The sequence below is a fragment of the Salvelinus fontinalis genome, chromosome 2 (assembly GCF_029448725.1).
Source record: "Salvelinus fontinalis isolate EN_2023a chromosome 2, ASM2944872v1, whole genome shotgun sequence".
NCBI lineage: Eukaryota > Metazoa > Chordata > Actinopteri > Salmoniformes > Salmonidae > Salvelinus > Salvelinus fontinalis.
Genome location: NC_074666.1, coordinates 37,271,093 through 37,297,751, shown reverse-complemented (window position 1 = coordinate 37,297,751; position 26,659 = coordinate 37,271,093).

The window sequence follows — 26,659 nt, the reverse complement described above, 5'->3', positions numbered from 1 at the left end:
ACATAAGAGAAAACGGGCCGTCCATACTTACATCAAAATTGTGTCAATATATTGTCCTTTACACAGGCACCACACCCTAATAGGGATTTTTTTCAATCTTAATCATATCACAATCAACTTTTACCAGTTGAATGTAAACACCAATAAAATAAAATAAATTGTATTACATTTTTTCTGAAATATGGTACTACACTACAATACATGTTATTACACAAATTAGACAATATATCATTAAATATGTGCATATTTGTATATCATGAACATTTATTTTTCTGGACACAGTCAGCCTAAATATTTTTGTTTCATTTTGTTAAGACACTCCAGTACCGGACTTGTCCAGAGCAGATTGTGGATAAATAATTTTCCCATCTTTCTATCTGTAAACACACGTATGTAAAATGTAGTTTTTCAAAATAAAATGTTATCTAGAATAAAACAATTACAGCATATCAACAATTCCCTCTGGGCATTTCTGGAGAATATAGATAAGGATTACCTACATAAGGGACGCCATGGCATTACCCATATGATTGATGAGGATATCCATATTGCAAATGTACGGTCCTTTACTAGACGTCCGCAAATGTTTTTAAAATAGGCCGACGGCCAGTTCTTCCGGAAAGTCATCAAATAAAGTCTCTCTGACATTTGGTTTCCATTTTATAAAATGCTGTTCCGGAAAATTCCACCAGATGGCGACTGACTGCTTATTGCAAATGGACAAAACATCACCAAAGTGACATGGCCATTTCTCCTTAACTTCTCTAGGCTAGGTGGGACGTTAGCGTTTGGCTAACATCCGGTGAAATAGCATAGCGCAAAGATTCTAAATACACCATTCGTGGAATTAAACGTTCTTGTAAATACATGTATCTAACATAATTTAAAACCTTAACTTCTTCTTAAGTCCCCTCCAGTTCCCTGATTAAGAGGGGATGACCACTCCACTACCAGTGTCAACTCTCTTCTTATATGAACTGAACACCATGTCTCATGTACTCTTCCACTGACGCATTGAATGTTTCCTCTCAAAGCACTGTGAGTAGCCCTCTCAATTTTCTCTCATTACTGTATGTGGAGTCAATCACATACACAATCACATTTTTACACAGTATCAATGTGATTTTAATCCTTGCTTGGATTAACTCATTTTTAGTGCTTTTGTCTAAATGTTAATTTTTGTCTTCCCAGTCAAATCCTGTTCTGCCTTCAGTGGATGAGTTTAGCTCATCTCCAACACCATCCATCCATGACGAGCCTGTCCTGCACTGAAGCCTCTGAACACTTCTAGCCCTGTCCTTCACTGAATTCAAGACTGAACACCTCAACTCATACCTCATACCCTTATTCAATCACTGCTGCGATCCATTCCACACACTGTGTAGTAGGCCCTTTCATTCCCATTCCCCATAAGATTTAACTTTATTAAATGTTTTAGTTTAAAATAATTTCTCTTGAACGATTTTTTAGGCATGTTTTGTTGTCTCTGTGTGGTACGCCTACACCCTGGGTAATTTCTTCATGTCACCAGCCTCCACTGCATTCCAATGATGTTTCCTCCAGCATTATCTATCTCTGGGTGATTGCGTTGTACGGCTACTACTCAGTATGCTCAGAGGGAGAACGTCTTGTTGAAATAAAAAGGAACCTTGTCACAACCTCCTCTGATAGTCCCGCCCCTCTCTCCAGCACCAGACTCAAATTAATCACCCAGATCCCTGTCATCGCCAGCCCTCTGTCACTCCGTCTCTAGCGAAATGCTCTTGAACCCGTTCTCCTCCCTGTCCACTCTCTTCATTAGCCCTTTTTCTCCCAGCTGTGGCCTGCGTTCACATGCCAATTAAAGGCACTTGTACAAATGTTTTACAACACCACAGCCCCATCCACTGACAGTCACATGTCATATGCACACACAAACACACTCGTTCTCCCTCAAAATAACAAATTCTCCAGAGCAAGCCGCTTACTCCAGTGCATAGGCATAAGGCCGTCATTATACACTGCTCAAAAAAATAAAGGGAACACTTAAACAACACAATGTAACTCCAAGTCAATCACATTTCTGTGAAATCAAACTGTCCACTTAGGAAGCAACACTGATTGACAATAAATTTCACATGCTGTTGTGCAAATGGAATAGACAAAAGGTGGAAATTATAGGCAATTAGTAAGACACCCCCAAAAAAGAAATGGTTCTGCAGGTGGTGACCACAGACCACTTCTCAGTTCCTATGCTTCCTGGCTGATGTTTTGGTCACTTTTGAATGCTGGCGGTGCTTTCACTCTAGTGGTAGCATGAGACGGAGTCTACAACCCACACAAGTGGCTCAGGTAGTGCAGCTCATCCAGGATGGCACATCAATGCGAGCTGTGGCAAGAAGGTTTGCTGTGTCTGTCAGCGTAGTGTCCAGAGCATGGAGGCGCTACCAGGAGACAGGCCAGTACATCAGGAGACGTGGAGGAGGCCGTAGGAGGGCAACAACCCAGCAGCAGGACCGCTACCTCTGCCTTTGTGCAAGGAGGTGCACTGCCAGAGCCCTGCTAAATGACCTCCAGCAGGCCACAAATGTGCAGCTTTTTAGCGTGAAAATCTAATCAGCATTTTCACATGTGAATATCTAATTTAACTAACTGAAAATTTTACATGTGAATCTGCAAAGTGGTGTTAACATGTGAACTCAAAATGTAATACATTGGAACATATGGTTTCACATGTGAACAACTGACCTCACATGTCCCTTTTGTTTTTACATGTGAAAATGTGATTTTAACATGTGAAACGGCAAATAATGATTTTTTAAAATGGAAGTAATTAAATGGTATGGGAGTTTTAAGGTAGTTGTACGTTGTTCAGCTAAAATAGTGTACAAATCCTAACGACTAATTCTTGTTTGTAGGGCATCACTTGTGAAATCTTGTGAAAAATGTTCATCCACATGTGAAAGGTTATGTGATCACATGGAAATCCACATGTGAAACTTAATGTGAAGTCTTCCAAAACCACATGATTTCACATGGTAAAGGTTGTGATCATGTGAAAATCCACATATAAAACGTAATGTAAAATTTCATCACATGTGAAGTGTTCCAAAAGCACATTCTTTCACTTGATTCCATATGTGATATTTCATGTTAAATAACATTTCACAAGTGAAATCATGTGTTTTTTCCCATAAGGGTTGTTCATACATGTTTAGTTATGAGTGTGACAACCAACCCATGTCTCCCCAATACATTGTTGTCTCCCCAATACTTCTCTGATCGAGTTCAGTGTGTCAAATCGGAGGGTCTGTTGTCCGGGCCTCTGGCAGTCTCTATGGGGGTGCCACAGGGTTCAATTCTTGGACCGACTCTCTTCTCTGTATACATCAATGATGTCGCTCTTGCTGCTGGTGATTCTCTGATCCATCTCTACGCAGACGACACTATTCTGTATACTTCTGGCCCTTCTTTTGACACTGTGTTAACAACCCTCCAGGCGAGCTTCAATGCCATACAACTCTCCTTCCGTGGCCTCCATTTGCTCTTAAATACAAGTAAAACTAAATGCATGCTATTCATCCGATCGCTGCCTGCACCTGCCCGCCTGTCCAACATCACTACTCTGGACGGCTCTGACTTAGAATATGTGGACAACTACAAATACCTAGGTGTCTGGTTAGACTGTAAACTCTCCTTCCAGACTCACATCAAACATCTCCAATCCAAAGTTAAATCTAGAATTGGCTTCCTATTCCGCAACAAAGCATCCTTCACTCATGCTGCCAAACATACCCTTGTAAAACTGACCATCCTACCAATCCTCGACTTCGGTGATGTCATTTACAAAATAGCCTCCAAAACCCTACTCAATAAATTGGATGCAGTCTATCACAGTGCCATTCGTTTTGTCACCAAAGCCCCATATACTACCCACCACTGCGACCTGTACACTCTCGTTGGCTGGCCCTCGCTTCACACTCGTCGTCAAACCCACTGGCTCCAGGTCATCTACAAGACCCTGCTAGGTAAAGTCCCCCCTTATCTCAGCTCGCTGGTCACCATAGCAGCACCTACCTGTAGCACGCACTCCAGCAGGTATATCTCTCTGGTCACCCCCAAAACCAAATCTTCCTTTGGCCGCCTCTCACAGTTCTCTGCTGCCAATGACTGGAACGAACTACAAAAATCTCTGAAACTGGAAACACTTATCTCCCTCATTAGCTTTAAGCACCAGCTGTCAGAGTAGCTCATTGATTACTGCACCTGTACATAGCCCATCTATAATTTAGCCCAAACAACTACCTCTTTACCTACTGTATTTATTTATTTATTTATTTTGCTCCTTTGCACCCCATTATTTCTATCTCTACTATCTCTACTTTTTTTTCTTTTTTTATACTTGCTATATTGTATTTACTTCGCCAGCATGGCCTTTTTATATTTTTATTTATTTATATATATATTTTGTTTGCCTTCACCTCCCTTATCTCACCTCACTTGCTCATATTGTATATAGACTTATTTTTCACTGTATTATTGACTGTATGTTTGTTTTACTCCATGTGTAACTATGTGCTGCTGTATGTGTCGAACTGCTTTGCTTTATCTTGGCCAGGTCGCAATTGTAAATGAGAACGTGTTCTCAATTTGCCTACCTGGTTAAATAAAGGTGAAATAAATAAATAAAATAAAATAAATTGTTCAGTTATGAGCACTCTGACAACTAATCCGTGTGACAACAAGCCCATCTCCCCTACACCCTTGCACTGAGAGAGGATATTTCAAACCAAATGAATCTATCCAGGTGAACTCATAGCCTCCCATTTTATTTCTTGATAATCCACAATGACCTGATTGATCTACAACGCAGACACGGTGGCAAGTTCAAACCAAGGACATTTCAACATCTGGTTACAGTCACTATGGCAGCCCAGTCCTGGACGTCGGTTCCCACTCAACACCCCTCACATGATGCACTGAACGGTGTCTGACTCCTCCGAGTGAGAAAGCCAGCCCTGTAGGATTTATGTCTCTCCACTCTGAAAGCCCAAGGTTGTCATCAGCTGTTTCTCTATTTATCTTTCTAAGCGATGGCTGCATGGACGCAGTTACAGATGTAGAATCTTAATTGGAGCTATATTGTCACAGCAAAATAATCCTACAGCAACAGGATTTTAATGTTTAGTCCATAATGTTGCTTGATCGGTGGTTAGGCTATTAGCTGGCCAAATGTAGGTGATATGAAAAATGCAATAGTGTTAATATAAATGTGTGTTTTTGTGAATTTATGTAAATCACAACGCAGGAATATTCTCAGCAACAAAATAGTGATCAAATTAAGATCCTACATCTGTACACTGTGATTAAGTGAGCCTGCCGCCCCCTCTCCCGTATTCACACGGAGGTGTGTGGAGGTCAAACCCTTAGCAGGGAATCAAATTTACGACTACCTTTCACGGTGAACACAGAGAGCGCTTATCGGGTTGGAAGAGAGGCAGCCATTTTAAGGCAGGGTAAGGTCACCTCACCTGGATTACAACGTTATCGTGGTTCCCGTCAGAAGTCAATTGACATTGAGGAGGTGGTGATTGGCTGAAAGAGGAACCAATTAGGTGAATATGGACTAAAGGACGTTAGTGATAACTGGAATTCCTACAGGCAACAGGATCATCACCCTCACAGTAAATTAAACTAATTTCCTTACCACAAATAATACTGTTCTCCATCACAATTTCTCTCCATTAATAGGCATGACCTGGCGCTTCCTCCAGTATTGTAAAATCTATCTGGTAGTTTCCACTCTGTCCAGAGGGGAGACCGGGTTTGGTTATCTCACAAGTTGGGAGGGGCTGTGTAATAATTTCAAGATAGAAAATGTGTCCTCTATATTGGAGAGGTCATCCATGTGGCCAATTCAGGTCATTCGGATTATAAAACATTGAGTTGAGAGGAATATTATAATTTTTCATGGGTGAAAGTAAATATTCCTATGTTTGTTATTTCTTTAATAAATAGTTGTATGATGGGAGTATCCATAATAAGGTTAAATATTTACCCTGTATTTTACAAATGTTCCACACCGAGAATAAATCCCTTTTCTCCTGGGTAACCCGGTATTTCCCTCCAAAACCCGAAGTGTCAATCAAAAGCATTATAAAGCATATAAATAGGCCTATGACTGGAATTAATTAGCGAAAATGTCGAAAATGTATGCCTGATGCTACCTGAGCATGATGAGCCATAAATTAAATACATTTTACGCACATTGTTCAAACCATGATAAAGCCAGGAGAAAACATGTGATTCTGGTGCAGCACATCGGCCTACAAAGTTACAAGTAGCGAATTTGATTTGAATATTGAAATATAATAAGACCTATTTGTATAATTTAATAGGCTGACACATATATACCTTTCATAATATTTCCTCTAATGTTATTAGCCTACCTCCTCTTTCTCTCTCTATTGTTGCTTCATTCCTTCCTCGCTTTCAACAGTTATATTATATACGTTTCAATGTCCTTATCTTCATCATTCTAATGACATCCTTGAATGATCTAGGACCAAGAATTAGATGCAGAAGGCTTTCACTTCTCTTCATGAAGATTGAATGGTTATGGGTCTGAAGAAATAACTGCTATAGCCTACTGCCATCACGCGTTCGTTCTTTTTTCAAACTACCCATGAGTTATATTGGCTGCTGTATTTAACATTCAGCAAACAAGAGCTTGCATCCCTCTTTGAATAGTCTATTGGTATAAGAAATGCTAAAAAAATAATGTCCAGCAAGTTATTCTAGTCTAGCTTTTCCCGCATGGGACTCCAAGAGCTAAGGAGCGTTTTTTAAGGAGTGGCCAGCGGAGCACAGGTGTGTGCATCTTGTGCAAGAGACAGAGGCTATAAATTAGAAGCTTAATATGCATAACCCATCATTAATTAGCTACATATAAGGCTAATATTGCATTGAATGTATTACCTGAAACAGGTAGGCTAGGACATTATATATAGGGCTATATATATCAATCTAGAATAGGATTATCTATTTTGGATGCAATTTGAATGAAGTTGATGGAGAGAGAGAAAGACTGAGTGAGTGCTCATGTGTGCACTGATTTAAAACAAAGATATTAGAATGATAGGCTGTTTTAAAACTCTGCAACAACAAAAAATCAAAATCTTTACCATAAAAAAATGTGACCCCCGAAAGCCAGATGGAGATGGGTAAATTAGACTTGCATTCGGTCTTTATGTTACTGTATCATAGACTGTGCCATGAAACCGGCTCTACGCATCTGGTCAACAGTTCGTCTCCTTGGGCCGGGTACATGGCACCAGCCCTACGTATGGTGTCTCCCATACGTGTACATAGCCAAGTGCGGCTTATTCCACCTCGCCGCACTGGCATGGCCACGGGGAGTATTCAGCCAGGTAGGGTTGGGCAGGCTCGGTGCTCGAGACCTGTAGTGCGCCTCCACGGTCCGGTCTATCCGGTGCCTTCTCCACGTACCAGTCCGCCTGTGGCAGTCCCTCGCACCAGCCCAGTACCACCAGTGCCAACACCACGCACCAGGCTTCCTGTGCGTCTCCAGAGCCCTGTAAGCCCTGTTCCTCCTCCCCGCACTCGCCCAGTGGTGTGTGTCCCCAGTCCGGTACCACCAGTTCCGGCACCACGCACCAAGCCTCCTGTGCGTCTCCAGAGCCCTGTATGCCCTGTTCCTGCTCCCCGTACTCGCCCAGTGGTGTGTGTTCCCAGCCCGGTACCACCAGTTCTGGCACCACACACCAGGCCTACTGTGCGCCTCAACAGGCCAGAGTCTTCCGTCTGTCCAGAGCCGCCTGAGCTGCCCGTCTGTCCAGAGCCGCCTGAGCTGCCCGTCTGTCCAGCGCCGCCTGAGCCGCCCGTCTGTCCAGCGCCGCCTGAGCCGCCCGTCTGTCCAGCGCTGTCTGAGCCGCCCGTCTGTCCTGAGCCGTCAGAGCCGCCCGTCTGTCCTGAGCCGCTAGAGCCGTCTGTCAGTCAGGAGCCGCTAGAGCCGTCCGTCAGTCAGGAGCCGCCAGAGCCGCCCGCCAGTCAGGAGCCGCCAGAGCCGCCCGCCAGTCAGGAGCCGCCAGAGCCGCCCGCCAGTCAGGAGCCGCCAGAGCCGCCCGCCAGTCAGGAGCCGCCAGAGCCGCCCGCCAGTCAGGAGCTGCCAGAGCCGCCCGCCAGTCAGGAGCTGCCAGAGCCGCCCGCCAGTCAGGAGCTGCCAGAGCCGCCCGCCAGTCAGGAGCTGCCAGAGCCGCACGCCAGTCAGGAGCTGCCAGAGCCGCCCTTCAGTTCGGAGCAGCCCTTCTGTCCGGAGCCGCCCCTCAGTCCAGAGGCGCCCCTCAGTCCAGAGGCGCCCCTCAGTCCAGAGGCGCCCCTCAGTCCAGAGGCGCCCCTCAGTCCAGAGGCGCCCCTCAGTCCATAGGCGCCCCTCAGTCCAGAGGCGCCCCTCAGTACAGAGGCGCCCCTCAGTACAGAGGCGCTCCTCAGTCCTGTGGGGCCCTTTATTAGGGTTCCCAGGCCAAGGTCGGTGGCGAGGGTCGCCGCTCAAAGGACGTCACTGAAGCGGTCAAAGACAATGAGGGAGTGGGGTCAACGTCCAGCGCCAGTGCCGCCACCGCGGACAGATGCCCACCCAGACCCTCCCCTATAGGTTCAGGTTTTGCGGCCGGCACCTCGGGGGGGGGGGGGGGGGGTACTGTCATGTTCTGACCTTAGTTCCTTTGTTTTGTCTTTTGATTTAGCTGGTCAGGGCGTGAGTTGGGTGGGTAATCTATGTTTTCTATTTCTGTGTTGGTTTTCTGTGTTTGGCCTGATATGGTTCTCAAATCAGAGGCAGCTGTCAATCGTTGTCCCTGATTGGGAACCATATTTAGGTAGCCTGTTTTGTATTGTGGGTTGTGGGTTATTTTCTATGTTATGTTGCATGTTAGCACAGTGTTTATATAGCGGTCACGTTCGTCTTATTCATTTTGTTGTTTTTGTTTAAGTGTTCTTAATTAAATATAGAAGAATGTATTCAAACCACGCTGCGCTTTGGTCCGCTTCTTACGACGATTGTGACAAATGGTCCAATTCACGCACTTATCAAGAGAACATCCCCGGTCATTTCTACTGCCTTTGATCTGGCGGACTCACTAAACACACATGCTTCATTTGTAAATGATGTTAGAGTGTTGGAGTGTGCCCCTGGCTATCCGTAAATAAAAAAAACATGACAATTGTGCCGTCTGGTTTGCTTAATATGATCAATTTGAAATGAGTTCTACTTTTACTTTTACTTTTGATACTTAAATACGTTTAAAACCAAATACTTTTAGACTTTTACTTGGTGACTTTTACTTGTGTATGAAAATAGTGTTCTTTTTCCACCACTGGAGCAAAGTAGAGTATAATACAGTACATTATACTGTACTCTACTGAACTATCCTTTAATGTACTATATCCTCCTACTGTGCTCTACTGTACTGTACTGAATACACTCTACTTTACTGTACAGTACTCGGCTGTGCTCTACTTGTCACGACTTCCGCCGAAGTTGGCTCCCCTGCCTGTTCGGGCGGTGCTCGGCGGTCGTCGTCACCGTCCTACTAGCCGCCACCGATCCCTTTTTCGTTTGTCTGTTGTTTTGTCTTATTAGATGCACCTGTGTTTTTTGGTTTCGTAATGAGCTTCCCTATATTTAGGAGTTTGACCCGGCCTTGTTTTGTGCGGGATTGTCTTTTTGTTACGTGTGTGTGTTTTGGGTTTTGGCAAGTGTTTCTCTGCACCCTGGATGTTCGGGCTTATCATTTTTGTGTAATAGTAAAAAGGAATATTTTTTCCAAGCGGCTCTCTCTCTGCGTCTGATTCTTTCACCCACCTAGTCCCGCGTGACAGAATCCCGCACCTTAAAAATGGAATCAGCAGGAGCAGCCGCGTCTCCTCTCCCATCGATGGAGGAAAGGGTCCTCCATCACACCAGTGTTCTCCACAGAATTGGGTCAGCTATGGACCAAATGATGGAGAGGATGGATCGATGGGAGAGGAGTGGCCTTCCCACCTCATCTCCAGCACCCCCTCCTCCAGCACCTCCTGTTCCTGTTACCGCATCCGGCTCCGGGGCTCTTCGGCTGGCGCTCCCACGGGAGTATGATGGAACGGCGGCCGGGTGTCAGGGGTTCCCTCTCCAGCTGGAGCTTTACCTGACGACCGTTCGTCCTACTCCCTCCGGAGAGGAGAGCGTGAGCGCCCTCGTCTCCTGTTTGACTGGACGAGCTCTCGAATGGGCCAACGCAGTGTGGAATGGCCCAGACTCGCGAGGGATCATTACCCTGAGTTCTGACGCAGGTGAACGGCTGTTCCACCTGCGTCAGGAGACGAGGAGCATACAGGACTTTGCCCTGGAGTTCAGGACCTTGGCCGCAGGAGCAGGGTGGAATGACAGGGCCTTGATAGACCATTTCCGATGTAGCCTTAGGGAGGATGTCCGCAGGGAGCTAGCGTGTCGGGACACCACACTCACGCTGGATGAACTCATTGACATGGCCATCCGTCTCGACAACCTGCTGGCTGCCCGCGGACGTTCGGAACAGGTCCTGTCGTTTCCACCTCCCAGCCCTCCTGCTCCTATCCCTATGGAGTTAGGGGGGGCAGCGTCAAGGGGGACCGGAGGAGGAGTGTCCTCCTGCACCAGTTGTGGTCGGCGAGGGCACACGGCCGACCGGTGCTGGAGGAACTCTTCTGGGAGTCGGGAGGGCAGGCGGAACACTACTCGATCACCCCAGGTGAGTCAGCACCAGACTTACCCAGAGCTTCCTGTCAGTCATATGTATGTGTTAACCTATTTCCCCAGGTTTTCTCCCTCTCTACAGCATAAGGCGCTAGTCGATTCAGGCGCAGCTGGGAATTTCATAGATCGGGGGCTCGCATTAAGGCTAGGGATTTCCCCTTGTGTCGTTAGACCTACCTTTCCCCGTGCACTCCTTAGATAGACGCCTATTAGGGTCAGGAATGGTCAGGGAGGCCACGGTACCACTGGACGTTGTAACGCAGGGTAGTCATAAGGAGCAGATTAGTCTGTTCCTTATCGACTCACCTGCGTTTCCAGTGGTGTTGGGAATTCCCTGGCTAGCTCAGCACAACCCGGTGACTTCCTGGCAACAGGGGGCTCTTAAGGGGTGGTCAGAGGAGTGTTTAGGCAGGTGTATAGGAGTTGCCGTTGGTGCGACTACGGTGGAGAGTCCAGACCAGGTTTCCACCGTGCGCATTCCCTCTGAATATGCCGATTTGGCTATCGCCTTCAGTAAAAAGAAGGCGACCCAATTACCACCCCATCGTAGAGGGGACTGCGCGATAAACCTCCTGGAGAACGCTGCACTTCCAAGGAGTCACGTGTATCCTTTATCTCAGGAGGAGACAGCGGCTATGGAGACATATGTTACTGAATTACTGGGACAGGGATACATTCGGCCCTCCGCATCACCTGTCTCCTCGAGCTTCTTTTTTGTGAAGAAGAAGGATGGCGGTTTACGCCCGTACATTGATTATCGAGGTCTAAATTCCATCACAGTTGGGTTTAGTTACCCACTACCTTTCATCGCTATGGCGGGGGAATCATTTCACGGGGCACCCTTCTTCACATAATTGGACCTGAGGAGTGCGTATAATCTGGTGCGTATCCGGGGAGGAGATGAGTGGAAAACCGCATTTAGTACTACATCTGGCCATTATGAGTACCGCATCATGCCATATGGGTTGAAAAATGCTCCAGCTGTCTTTCAATCCTTCGTAGATGAGATTCTCCGAGACCTGCTCGGGCAGGGAGTGGTAGTGTACATTGATGACATCTTGATCTACTCTGCCACACGCGCGGCGCATGTGTCTCTGGTGCGTAAGGTACTTGGGCGACTGCTGGAGCATGACCTGTATTGCAAGGCGGAGAAATGTGAGTTCTTCAAACAGGCCGTTTCCTTCCTGGGTTATCGTATTTCCACCTACGGGGTGGTGATGGAGGATGACCGTGTTACAGCTGTGCGTAATTGGCCGACTCCGACCACGGTGAAAGAGGTGCAGCGGTTTTTAGGGTTTGCCAATTACTACCGGAGGTTTATCCGGGGTTTGGTCAGGTGGCTGCTTCCATTACCTCACTGCTGAAGGGAGGACCGGTGCGCTTGCGTTGGTCAGCAGAGGCGGACAGAGCTTTCAGTCGTCTGAAGGAGCTGTTCACCAATGCGCCCGTGTTGGCGCATCCGGACCCCTCTTTAGCGTTCATAGTGGAGGTGGACGCGTCCGAGGCGGGGGTCGGGGCCGTGCTGTCCCAGCGCTCGGGCGTACCACCCAAGCTCCGCCCTTGTGCCTTCTTTTCGAGGAAGCTTGGTCCGGCGGAGCGAAACTATGACGTGGGGGACCGGGAGTTGTTAGCTGTAGTCAAGGCTCTGAAGGTGTGGAGACATTGGCTTGAGGGGGCGAAACACCCTTTTCTCATCTGGACTGACCATCGTAATCTCGAGTACATCCGGGAAGCGAGGAGACTAAATCCGCGTCAGGCTAGATGGGCCATGTTTTTCACCCGGTTTCAGTTCACCATCTCGTACCGACCAGGCTCCCAAAACACCAAAGCCGACGCGCTGTCACGTCTCTATGATACCGAGGAGTGGTCCGTTGAGCCAACTCCCATCATTCCACCTTCATGTCTCGTGGCACCGGTGGTATGGGAGGTGGACGCGGAGATAGAGAGAGCCTCACGGTTAGAGCAGACCCCCCCTAACTGTCCAGCGGGGATTCAGTACGTGCCGGGGGGGGTCCGGGATAAGCTAATCCGTTGGGCTCATACTCTCCCCTCCTCGGGTCATCCTGGCATCGAGAGGACAGTGCGGAGTCTTAGAGGGAGATACTGGTGGCCCACGTTGGCTAAAGACGTGAGATTTTATGTCTCCTCCTGCTCGGTGTGCGCTCAGAGCAAGGCTCCTCGGCACTTGCCTAGAGGGAAGTTACAGCCCCTCCCCGTTCCACAACGGCCGTGGACACACTTATCGGTGGACTTTCTTACCGATCTTCCCCCGTCCCAGGGAAGTACTCTGATTTTGGTCGTTGTGGATCGGTTTTCTAAGTCCTGCCGTCTCATCCCGTTGCCCGGTCTCCCTACGGCCCTGCAGACTGCGGAGCCTTGTTTACCCATGTCTTCCGGCACTATGGGGTGCCTGAGGACATCGTTTCTGATCGGGGCCCCCAATTCACGTCCAGAGTTTGGAGGGCATTTATGGAAAGACTGGGCGTCTCGGTCAGCTTGACCTCGGGTTTTCACCCCGAGAGTAATGGGCAGGTGGAGCGCGTAAACCAGGATGTGGGCAGGTTTCTGCGGTCATATTGCCGGGACCGGCCTGGTGAGTGGGCGAGGAATGTTCCTTGGGCTGAGCTCGCTCAGAACTCCCTCCGCCACTCCTCAACGAACATGTCCCCGTTTGTGTGTGTGTTAGGTTACCAGCCGGTCCTGGCCCCATGGCATCAGAGTCAGACCGAGGCTCCTGCGGTAGAGGATAGGGTACAGCGCTCCAAGGACACCCGGAAAGCCGTCCAGGAATCGCTAAAGTTAGCAGGACAGCGGCAGAAGAGGAGCGCTTACCAGCACCGCAGTGAGGCCCCCGTGTTCACACCGGGGGACAGGGTCTGGCTCTCGACCCGAAACCTGCCTCTCCGCCTGCCCTGTCGGAAGCTGGGGCCGCAGTGTGTGGGACCGTTTAAAGTCCTGAGGAGAATAAACGAGGTGTGTTATAGGTTACAACTCCCTAGGTATTACCAGATTAACCCCTCGTTTCATGTGTCTCTCCTCAGGCCGGTGGTGGCTGGTCCCCTGCAAGAAGGTGAGGTGCCTGAGGTCCCTCCACCCCCTCTGGAGATCGAGGGGTCCCCGGCGTACACAGTACGTGCCATTCTGGACTCGAGACGCCGGGTGAGGGGCCTACAGTACCTCGTGGACTGGGAGGGGTACGGTCCGGAGGAGAGATGCTGGGTTCCGGTGGGGGACATTTTAGATCTTTCTCTACTGAGAGACTTCCACCGCCTCCACCCGGATCGCCCGGCACCTCGCCCTCCGGGTGGTCCTCTAGGCCGGAGGCGCCGCGCTGCGGGAGCCGCGCGTAAGGAGGGGGGTACTGTCACGACTTCCGCCGAAGTTGGCTCCCCTGCCTGTTCGGGCGGTGCTCGGCGGTCGTCGTCACCGTCCTACTAGCCGCCACCGATCCCTTTTTCGTTTGTCACTTTTTTTCAATAAAGGCTTTACTTTTTGCTGAAAAACAAATGGCAAATATTGTGACAACCAACCCTATACTGTGTGACAACCAACCCTATACTGTGTGACAACCAACCATATACTGTGTGACAACCAACCCTATACTGTGTGACAACCAACCCTATACTGTGTGACAACCAACCCCGGGAAGGGAAAGGGGGATACCTAGTCAGTTGTCAAACTGAATGCATTCAACTGAAATGTGTCTTCCACATTTAACCCAACCCCTCTGAATCAGAACAGTACGGAGTTGTGCCTTAATTGACATTTACCTCTTCGGCGTCCGGGGAACAGTGGGTTAACTGCCTTACTCAGGGGCAGAACGACAGATTTTTACCTTGTCAGCTCGGGGATTCGATGGGGCTGGTTGTCACAAGTGGACAGTGTTTAATAGCTAACAAGTCCATGTTGGAATAAGATATGAGGATACAAAGGGTCCCCGTTTCAACCCATGGCATTGGTATTTCTCCTGATATTGAAAATAGTCTCGTAAGATATACTGGTGCTGAGAAATACACTAATTAGTAAAAAGTGTGACAAACAACACTGGGTCTCCCCTACTGTAAAAAAGGCTCTTTGAAATGTGACAAAAAGGAATAACCCTATGTCATTCATTGTGCTATTCTAAGCCTTTCTTGTACAAAACAGATGAGAGTTCTACATTACGCAATCCAGCCAGCCTTTGATGACAGCCTTTTAATGAATATACTGTATCTTAGTCGTATCTTGAGCCAATATAGCTCTCGCTCTCTCTCTCTCTCTGACAATGCTATCGGCACCCTGACATCTGTCTTTTCTGAGCCATCACAGGGACTTTCTGAAAGAGAGAAAGTCACATTTACTCTGTTCCTCATTAATACGGTTCAGCCGGCTGCGGCCTCCACCAAGTGAGACATGGCTCAGGATGACAGGAATACCATTGACCATTACAGAGATGAAAGAGTAATACCTGCATTGCAGGGTTACAGAGAGAGAGAGAAATTGAGAAATAGAGATAAGAAACATTCTAATTAATTTGATGCTCCTTTACGGCAGAAAAAAAATACTTGCCTCTAAGGGACTAGGTTTACTTTCAGGTGTCATGTTCATTGTTGCAATAAGACATTTTCCTTGACTGTTAATGAATACACTGGGAGGACGCAGGAAGGTCCCAATGTACTCTATAACAAAAAGGTCACAGATGCCTCTCCCTTCCAACACTGTGTGATTATACAACCTCAATCAACGCCCCAGCAATGACTCATTTATTTTCCTCGTGATATCCACTTCGAATGACTAATTCCCATTCCTTATCTCTGCCAAAAATCCCGGTATGGAGCTAATCTTGGCTGCAGAGTGAGTGAGTCGCTCAGGCAGCTCAATTCTGATCAATCACATCAAATATTTTTCAGAGCTGATCTGATTGGTTAAAACCTTTTAGGGCTAGGCGGAACAGGGTCCGCTAGCGGAAACCCCCGCCAACAGCCAATGAAATTGCAGGACGCCGAATTCAATCTACAAAAATCTCATAATTCAAATTTCTCAAACATACAAGTATTAGACACCATTTTAAAGATAAAATTCTCATTAATCCAACCACAGTGTTCGATTTCAAAAAAGCTTTTCGGCGAAAGCAGAACATATCTTTATGTTAGTTCAGCAACTAGTTACAGAAAGGACACAGCGATTTTCCAACCAAAGAGAGGAGTCACAAAAATCAGAAATAGAGATAAAATGAATCACTAACCTTTGATATTCTTGATCAGATGACACTCCCGGGACAACATGTTACACAATACATGTATGCTTTGTTCGATCAAGTTCATATTTATATCCAAAAACCTCAGTTTACATTTGGCTTTGCCTCCAAAACATCCCGTGCACAGAGCCACATTAATTTACAGAAATACTCATAATAAACATTGATAAAAGATACAAATGTTATTCACATAATTAAATATATACTTCTCCTTAATGCAACCTTTGTGTCAGATTTTTTTTTAACTTTACGGAAAAAGTAAACCATGCAATAATCTGAGTACGGCGCTCAAAAAACAAATCAAGCCAAACAGATATCCGCCATGTTGGAGTCAACATAAGTCAGAAATAGCATTATAAATATTCACTTACCTTTGATGATCTTCATCAGAATGCACTCCCAGGAATCCCAGTTCCACAATAAATGTTTGATTTGTTCCATAAAGTCCATCATTTATGTCCAAATAACTTATTTTGGTTCGCACGTTCAGTACACAATCTAAACTCACGACGCGCGGGCAGGTCCAGGCAAAAGTTTATATTACAGTTCGTAGAAACATGTCAAACTGTCACGATCGTGTGGCGGATTGATGGACCAAAACGCAGCTTTTGGAAAATAAGCCATCTTCTTTTATTTTAAAGATGACGAAAAATAAACACGAAACACTTAATACAAACTAACAAAACAACAAACGATCGTGAAGCTAATAAACGTTGTGCACATACAACAGGCTACAAACGTTCTGACATAGACAACTACTCACAACCAATGAAAGCCTATGGCTACCCTAAATAAGGCTCCCAATCAGAGACAACCGAAATCAGCTGTCTCTAATTGGGAACTCATTCAGGTAACCATAGACTCTCCTAGACAACTAAACATACATAGACAACGCTAGACACATGTACTCAACACAAACCCATATACTATACCCAACCCCTTTACCATAAAAACACCCAAAACCAACAAAACACAAACATTCCCCATGTCACACCCTGACCTAACTAAAATAATAAAGAAAACAAAGAATACTAAGGCCAGGGCGTGACATAACCCCCCCCTTAAGGTGCGAACTCCGGGCGCACCATTACACAGTCTAGGGGAGGGTCTGGGTGGGCTTCCATCCACGGTGGCGGCTCCGGCTCTGGTTGTGGTCCCCACGTCACCACAGTCCCTAACCACCTCCTAGGCTTCCTCCAAATGACCCCCCTCCACATTAACCCCATTGCATTAAGGGGCAGTTCCGGACTAAGGGGCAGCTCCGGACTAAGGGGCAGTACCAGGGTAAGGGGCAGTACCAGGGTCAGGGGCAGTACCAGGGTCAGGGGCAGTACCAGGGTCAGGGGCAGCACCAGGGTAAGGGGCAGCACCAGGGTAAGGGGCAGCACCAGGGTAAGGGGCAGCTCCGGACTGAGGAATGGCAGCTCCGGACTGAGGAATGGCAGCTCCGGACTGAGGGACTGCAGCTCCGGACTGAGGGACTGCAGCTCCGGACTGAGGGACTGCAGCTCCGGACTGAGGGACTGCAGCTCCTGACTGAGGGACGGCCCATGGCTGGCTGACAGATCTGGCTGCTCATGGCTGGCTGACGGATCTGGCTGCTCATGGCTGGCTGACGGATCTGGCTGCTCATGGCTGGCTGACGGATCTGGCTGCTCATGGCTGGCTGACGGATCTGGCTGCTCATGGCTGGCTGACGGATCTGGCTGCTCATGGCTGGCTGACGGATCTGGCTGCTCATGGCTAGCTGACGGATCTGGCTGCTCATGGCTAGCTGACGGATCTGGCTGCTCATGGCTAGCTGACGGATCTGGCTGCTCATGGCTAGCTGACGGATCTGGCTGCTCATGGCTAGCTGACGGATCTGGCTGCTCAAGGCTAGCTGACGGATCTGGCTGCTCATGGCTAGCTGATGGATCTGGCTGCTCAAGGCTAGCTGACGGATCTGGCTGCTCATGGCTAGCTGACGGATCTGGCTGCTCATGGCTGGCTGACTGATCTGGCTGCTCATGGCTGGCTGACGGCTCTGGCAGATCCTGTCTGGTTGGCGGCTCTGGCAGATCCTGTCTGGTTGGCGGCTCTGGCAGATCCTGTCTGGTTGGCGGCTCTGGCAGATCCTGTCTGGTTGGCGGCTCTGGCAGATCCTGTCTGGTTGGCGGCTCTGGCAGATCCTGTCTGGTTGGCGGCTCTAGCGGCTCCTGTCTGGCTGGCGGCTCTAGCGGCTCCTGTCTGGCTGGCGGCTCAGTAGGCTCATGGCAGACGGGGGCTCAGTAGGCTCATGGCAGACGGGCGGCTTTGCAGGCTCATGGCAGACGGGCGGCTTTGCAGGCTCATTGCAGACGGATGGCTCAGATGGCGCTGGGGAGACGGATGGCTCAGATGGCGCTGGGGAGACGGATGGCTCAGATGGCGCTGGGGAGACGGGCAGTTCAGTCATCGCTGTGCAGACGGCAGACTCCTGCCGGCTGAGGCGCACTGTAGGCCTGGTGCGTGGTGCCGGGACTGGTGGCACCGGGCTGGGGACACGCATCTCAGGGCTAGTGCGGGGAGCAGCAACAGGACGCACAGGACTCTGGGGACACACAGGAGGCTTGGTGCGTGGTTTAGACACTGGTGGTAAAGGGCTGGAGACACGCACCATATAGCTAGTGCGTGGAGGAGGCACTGGTGGTACTGGGTTGGGGCGGGGAGGTGGCGCCGGAAATACCGGACCGTGCAGGCGTACTGGCTCCCTTGAGCGCCGAGCCTGCCCAACCTTACCTGGTTGTATGCTCCCCGTCGCCTGACCAGTGCGGGGAGGTGGAATAACCCGCACCGGCCTATGTAGGCGAACCGGGGACACCATGCGTAAGGCTGGTGCCATGTACGCCGGCCCGAGGAGACGCACTGGTGACCAGATGCGTTGGGCCGGCTTCATGACATACGGCTCAACGCTCAGTCTAGCCCGGCCGATACGTGGAGCTGAAATGTACCGAACCGGGCTATGCACGCATACAGGAGACACCGTGCGCTCTACTGCGTAACACGGTGTCTGCCCGTACTCTCGCTCTCCACGGTAAGTACAGGGAGTAGGCGCAGGTTTCCTACCTGACTTCGCCACACTCCCTTTAAGGCCCCCCCCAAGAAATTTTTGGGTTGTACTCACGGGCTTCCAGCCTTGTCTCCGTGCTGCCTCCTCATATCGCCTCCTCTCGGCTTTAGCTGCCTCCAGCTCTTCACGAGGAAGGCGATATTCTCCCGGTTGTGCCCACGGCCCCTTACCATCCAGTATCTCCTCCCATGTCCACGAATCCTGTGTAGGTGGGTCCTGTTGCCGCTTTCCATGCCGCTTGGTCCTGTAATGGTGAGTAGTTCTGTCACGATCGTGTGGCGGATTGATGGACCAAAACGCAGCTTTTGGAAAATAAGCCATCTTCTTTTATTTTAAAGATGACGAAAAATAAACACGAAACACTTAATACAAACTAACAAAACAACAAACGATCGTGAAGCTAATAAACGTCGTGCACATACAACAGGCTACAAACGTTCTGACATAGACAACTACTCACAACCAATGAAAGCCTATGGCTACCCTAAATAAGGCTCCCAATCAGAGACAACCGAAATCAGCTGTCTCTAATTGGGAACTCATTCAGGTAACCATAGACTCTCCTAGACAACTAAACATACATAGACAACGCTAGACACATGTACTCAACACAAACCCATATACTATACCCAACCCCTTTACCATAAAAACACCCAAAACCAACAAAACACAAACATTCCCCATGTCACACCCTGACCTAACTAAAATAATAAAGAAAACAAAGAATACTAAGGCCAGGGCGTGACACAAACGAAGTATAGAATCAGTCTTTAGGATGTTTTTAACATAAATCTTCAATAATGTTCCAACCGGAGAATTCCTTTGTCTTCAGAAAAGCAATGGAACAGAGCTCGCTCGTACGGCATTCTGGCAGACCTCTGACTCATTCCCCTCTCATTCGGCCCCCCTTTACAGTAGAAGCATCAAACAAGGTCCTAAAGACTGTTGACATCTAGTGGAAGCCTTAGGAAGTGCAACATGACAAATATCCCACTGTATCTTCAATAGGGAATGAGTTGAAAAACAACCAACCTCAGATTTTCCACTTCCTGGTTGGATTTTTTCTCAGGTTTTTGCCTGCCATATGAGTTCTGTCAGAGTGTTTTCTATCCAAATATACTAATAATATGCAAATATTAGCAGCTAGGACTGAGTTCCATTGCTTTTCTGAGCAACATCCGGTTTGGAGCGAGCGGTCGCATTCGCTCCGCAGGTAGTATAACTTTTCATTACATTTCATTACATTTCATTATAGTACAACGGTTTGATTTGTCTAACCTTATCAATTTCTTCTTAGCTAGCTACATAGCCGTCTTTGTATCAAAGATAATTGCGTAATTATCGTATTTCGTCGTCCTATCGTAGTCCACACTGCTATCTGCCCAGCAGCTAGCCAGCTAGCCAGCTAGCAAACGTCCACTGTCTACCGAATAGTAGTATAACTTTTCATTACATTTCATTATAGTACAACGGTTTGATTTGTCTAATCTTAGCAACTTCTTCTTAGCTAGCTACATAGCCGTCTTTGTATCAAAGATAATTGCGTAATTATCGTATTTCGTCGTCCTAACGCAGTCTACACTGCTATCTGCCCAGCAGCTAGCCAGCTAGCCAGCTAGCAAACGTCCACCGTCTACCGAATAGCAGCACTGTAGAAACTATTACACTCAACGGAACGACTTGATTAGTGTAGTGTTAGCTAGCTACATAGTTGTCTTTGCTGTCTTCGTATCCAAGATAATTGGGTAGTTCAGAGTGTGTAGTTTTAGAGTGATTATCTTAATTTACCGAGGTTAGCTAGCCAGCTATTTGTCGTCCTTAACGTAGGAAACACTGCTAGCTAGCCAACAGCTAGCCAACGTCTACCGAATAGAACTTCCGCACTCAACAACCCGGTCGCATTCCGCTTCGCTCCACAGGTAGTATCACATTTTCATTTAATTTCATTACAGTACAACGGTTTGATCTGTTTGATCGTAGCTAGCTACATAGCTAGCTACATAGCCGTCTTTTTATCAAAGATAATTGTGTAGTCTAGAGCGATTTTCTAGGTTAGCTAGCCAGCTATTGTCGTTCTTTTAACGCAACGTAACGTAATCAACACTGCTAGCTAGCCAGCTAGCCACCGAATAGCAGCACTGTAGCAGCACTGTAGAAACTATTACACTCAACGGAACAACTTGATTAGTGTAGTGTCAACAACGCAGCCACTGCCAACTAGCCTACTTCAGCAGTACTGTATCATTTTAATCATTTTAGTCAATAAGATTCTTGCTACGTAAGCTTAACTTTCTGAACATTCGAGACGTGTAGTCCACTTGTCATTCCAATCTCCTTTGCATTAGCGTAGCCTCTCCTGTAGCCTGTCAACTATGTATCTGTCTATCCCTGTTCTCTCCTCTCTGCACAGACCATACAAACGCTTCACACCGCGTGGCCGCGGCCACCCTAATCTGGTGGTCCCAGCGCGCACGACCCACGTGGAGTTCCAGGTCTCCGGTAGCCTCTGGAACTGCCGATCTGCGGCCAACAAGGCAGAGTTCATCTCAGCCTATGCCTCCCTCCAGTCCCTCGACTTCTTGGCACTGACGGAAACATGGATCACCACAGATAACACTGCTACTCCTACTGCTCTCTCTTCGTCCGCCCACGTGTTCTCGCACACCCCGAGAGCAGCTGGTCAGCGGGGTGGTGGCACCGGGATCCTCATCTCTCCCAAGTGGTCATTCTCTCTTTCTCCCCTTACCCATCTGTCTATCGCCTCCTTTGAATTCCATGCTGTCACAGTTACCAGCCCTTTCAAGCTTAACATCCTTATCATTTATCGGCCTCCAGGTTCCCTCGGAGAGTTCATCAATGAGCTTGATGCCTTGATAAGCTCCTTTCCTGAGGACGGCTCACCTCTCACAGTTCTGGGTGACTTTAACCTCCCCACGTCTACCTTTGACTCATTCCTCTCTGCCTCCTTCTTTCCACTCCTCTCCTCTTTTGACCTCACCCTCTCACCTTCCCCCCCTACTCACAAGGCAGGCAATACGCTTGACCTCATCTTTACTAGATGCTGTTCTTCCACTAACCTCATTGCAACTCCCCTCCAAGTCTCCGACCACTACCTTGTATCCTTTTCCCTCTCGCTCTCATTCAACACTTCCCACACTGCCCCTACTCGGATGGTATCGCGCCGTCCCAACCTTCGCTCTCTCTCCCCCGCTACTCTCTCCTCTTCCATCCTATCATCTCTCCCCTCTGCTCAAACCTTCTCCAACCTATCTCCTGATTCTGCCTCCTCAACCCTCCTCTCCTCCCTTTCTGCATCCTTTGACTCTCTATGTTCCCTATCCTCCAGGCCGGCTCGGTCCTCCCCTCCCGCTCCGTGGCTCGACGACTCATTGCGAGCTCACAGAACAGGGCTCCGGGCAGCCGAGCGGAAATGGAGGAAAACTCGCCTCCCTGCTGACCTGGCATCCTTTCACTCCCTCCTCTCTACATTTTCCTCTTCTGTCTCTGCTGCTAAAGCCACTTTCTACAACTCTAAATTCCAAGCATCTGCCTCTAACCCTAGGAAGCTCTTTGCCACCTTCTCCTCCCTCCTGAATCCTCCTCCCCCCCCCCCCTCCTCCCTCTCTGCAGATGACTTCGTCAACCATTTTGAAAAGAAGGTCGACGACATCCGATCCTCGTTTGCTAAGTCAAACGACATCGCTGGTTCTGCTCACACTGCCCTACCCTGTGCTCTGACCTCTTTCTCCCCTCTCTCTCCAGATGAAATCTCGCGTCTTGTGACGGCCGGCCGCCCAACAACCTGCCCGCTTGACCCTATCCCCTCCTCTCTTCTCCAGACCATTTCCGGAGACCTTCTCCCTTACCTCACCTCGCTCATCAACTCATCCCTGACCACTGGCTACGTCCCTTCCGTCTTCAAGAGAGCGAGAGTTGCACCCCTTCTGAAAAAACCTACACTCGATCCCTCCGATGTCAACAACTACAGACCAGTATCCCTTCTTTCTTTTCTCTCCAAAACTCTTGAACGTGCCGTCCATGGCCAGCTCTCCTGCTATCTCTCTCAGAATGACCTTCTTGATCCAAATCAGTCAGGTTTCAAGACTAGTCATTCAACTGAGACTGCTCTTCTCTGTATCACGGAGGCGCTCCGCACTGCTAAAGCTAACTCTCTCTCCTCTGCTCTCATCCTTCTAGACCTATCGGCTGCCTTCGACACTGTGAACCATCAGATCCTCCTCTCCACCCTCTCCGAGTTGGGCATCTCCGGCGCGGCCCACGCTTGGATTGCGTCCTACCTGACAGGTCGCTCCTACCAGGTGGCGTGGCGAGAATCTGTCTCCTCACCACGCGCTCTCACCACTGGTGTCCCCCAGGGCTCTGTTCTAGGCCCTCTCCTATTCTCGCTATACACCAAGTCACTTGGCTCTGTCATAACCTCACATGGTCTCTCCTATCATTGCTATGCAGACGACACACAATTAATCTTCTCCTTTCCCCCTTCTGATGACCAGGCGGCGAATCGCATCTCTGCATGTCTGGCAGACATATCAGTGTGGATGACGGATCACCACCTCAAGCTGAACCTCGGCAAGACGGAGCTGCTCTTCCTCCCGGGGAAGGACTGCCCGTTCCATGATCTCGCCATCACGGTTGACAACTCCATTGTGTCCTCCTCCCAGAGCGCTAAGAACCTTGGCGTGATCCTGGACAACACCCTGTCTTTCTCAACTAACATCAAGGCGGTGGCCCGTTCCTGTAGGTTCATGCTCTACAACATCCGCAGAGTACGACCCTGCCTCACACAGGAAGCGGCGCAGGTCCTAATCCAGGCACTTGTCATCTCCCGTCTGGATTACTGCAACTCGCTGTTGGCTGGGCTCCCTGCCTGTGCCATTAAACCCCTACAACTCATCCAGAACGCCGCAGCCCGTCTGGTGTTCAACCTTCCCAAGTTCTCTCACGTCACCCCGCTCCTCCGCTCTCTCCACTGGCTTCCAGTTGAAGCTCGCATCCGCTACAAGACCATGGTGCTTGCCTACGGAGCTGTGAGGGGAACGGCACCTCAGTACCTCCAGGCTCTGATCTGGCCCTACACCCAAACAAGGGCACTGCGTTCATCCATCTCTGGCCTGCTCGCCTCCCTACCACTGAGGAAGTACAGTTCCCGCTCAGCCCAGTCAAAACTGTTCGCTGCTCTGGCCCCCCAATGGTGGAACAAACTCCCTCACGACGCCAGGACAGCGGAGTCAATCACCACCTTCCGGAGACACCTGAAACCCCACCTCTTTAAGGAATACCTAGGATAGGATAAAGTAATCCTTCTGACCCCCCCCCCCCCCCCCCCCCTTAAAAGATTTAGATGCACTGTTGTAAAGTGGCTGTTCCACTGGATGTCATAAGGTGAATGCACCAATTTGTAAGTCGCTCTGGATAAGAGCGTCTGCTAAATGACTGAAATGTAAATGTACATGTAAATGAGTAGCAGGCAGTTTACTCTGGGCACGCTTTTCATCCAAAAACGCTGCCCCCTATCCCAAACAGGTTTTTTATCGGCTGAAAGCTTAAATTCTTGTTAATCTAACTGCACTGTCCGATTTACAGTAGCTATTACAGCGAAAACATGCCATACAATTGTTTGAGGACGGCGCCCTAAATCAAAATATTTTTCCACCGGCACAGGTTTCATAAATTCACAAATAGCAATTAAATATTCACTTACTTTTTGAAAATCTTCCTCTGATTTGTCATCCAAAGGGTCCCAGCTATAACATGTAGTGTCGTTTTGTTAGATAAAATCCTTCTTTATGTCCCAAAATGTCTGTTTAGTTGGCGCCATCGATTTGAGTAATCCACTCGTTCAACATGCAGAGAAAGCAATCCGAAAATCCACCCCTAAACTTTGTTTCAAGTATTCAAAATGTGTTTCTATTTACTCCTCAGATACCCTAAAATGTAATCAAAGTATAATATTTCTTACGGAAAGAAGTATGTTCAATAGGAAACAGATTTTAGCAGGTGCGTCCTATCTTCATGGTGTGCGCAAATACGAATTTCCAAGACTGTGTCCCTGTACTAAAATGTATATTTCTTATTTGTTTTTTAAGTTACAAGCCTGAAACCTTGAACATAGACTGCTGACACCATGTGTAAGCCACAGGAATTGCATCCAGGGAGCTAATTTTCAATATTACCTTATTTTTGCCATTCTAAGAGGATGGTCAATCAAAATAAATTATCTTTGGATTTTCTCCTATTGTATCTATTGTGTTATATTCTCCTACATTATTTGAACATTTCTACAAACTTCAACGTGTTTTCTTTCCAACGGTACCAATTATATGCATATCCTAGCTTCAGGGCCTGACAACAGGCAGTTTACTTTGGGCATGTCATTCAGGCGGAAATTGAGAAAAAAAGGGTCCTAGCCCTAAGAAGTTTTAACCTCTTGACGCTAGAGGTCAGATTTTTGTATTTTTTTTAAATAACGTTCCCAAGATAAATGGACTATTTCTCAGGTCCAGATCGTAGAATATGCATATAATTTACAGATTAGGATAGAAAACACTCCAAAGTTTCCAAAACTGTCAAAGTATTGTCTGTGAGTATAACAAAACTGATTCTGCAGCGAAAAACTGAGAAAATCTAACCCGGAAGTGATAAAAAAAAAATCATCTGTGTTTCCTGGCCTGTTTTTCTTCCATTTAAAGGGGTATCAACCAGGTTCCTTTTCCAATGGCTTCCTCGGGCTGTGACCAGGCTTTAGACATAGTTTCAGGCTTTTATTTTGAAAAATGAGCGAGAATTTTCAAAAGTAGTCAGGTGTCCTCTGAATAGTTCCTGCGTGCGAGAGGGGAGCTCTCCATTTTCTTTTTCTCTCTTATTGAATAGGTTACGGTCCAGTTGAAATATTATCGATTATGTTTGTTAAAAACAACCTGAGGATTGGTTATAAAAAACATTTGACATGTTTCTACGAACATTACAGATACTTTTTGGAATGTTCGTCGAATGGAACGAGGCTTTGGTTTTCAGAACATAACGCGCAACCCAAATGGCGTTTTTTTGTTATAAAAGTAATATCTATCGAACAAAAAGAACATTTATTGTGTAACTGGGAGTCTCGTGAGTGCAAACATCCGAAGATTATCAAAGGTAAGCGATTCATTTTATTCCTTTTCTGACTTTCGTGACCATGCTAATTTGGGGCTAGCTGTTCTAGCATTGATTGATACACTCACAAAAGCTTGCATTTCTTTCTCTGTAAAGCATATTTTAAAAATCTGACACGATAGGTGTCAGATTTTAACAACAAGCTAAGCTGTGTTTTGGTATATTTCACTTGTGATTGCATGATTATAAATATTTTTAGTAATATTTTGCGCCCTGCAATTCAGCGGTTGTTTAGGAAAATGATCCCGTAAAAGGGATCCGTGCGCATAGAAGTTAAAAGAAAAAAAATCTGAATTGTAAACATAGCCTCTGTAACGACATGCGCTGAGAGTCCGGAAGCAAGTTCAGGGAGTGAGTGTTTAAATAAATAAACAGAACATAATACAAA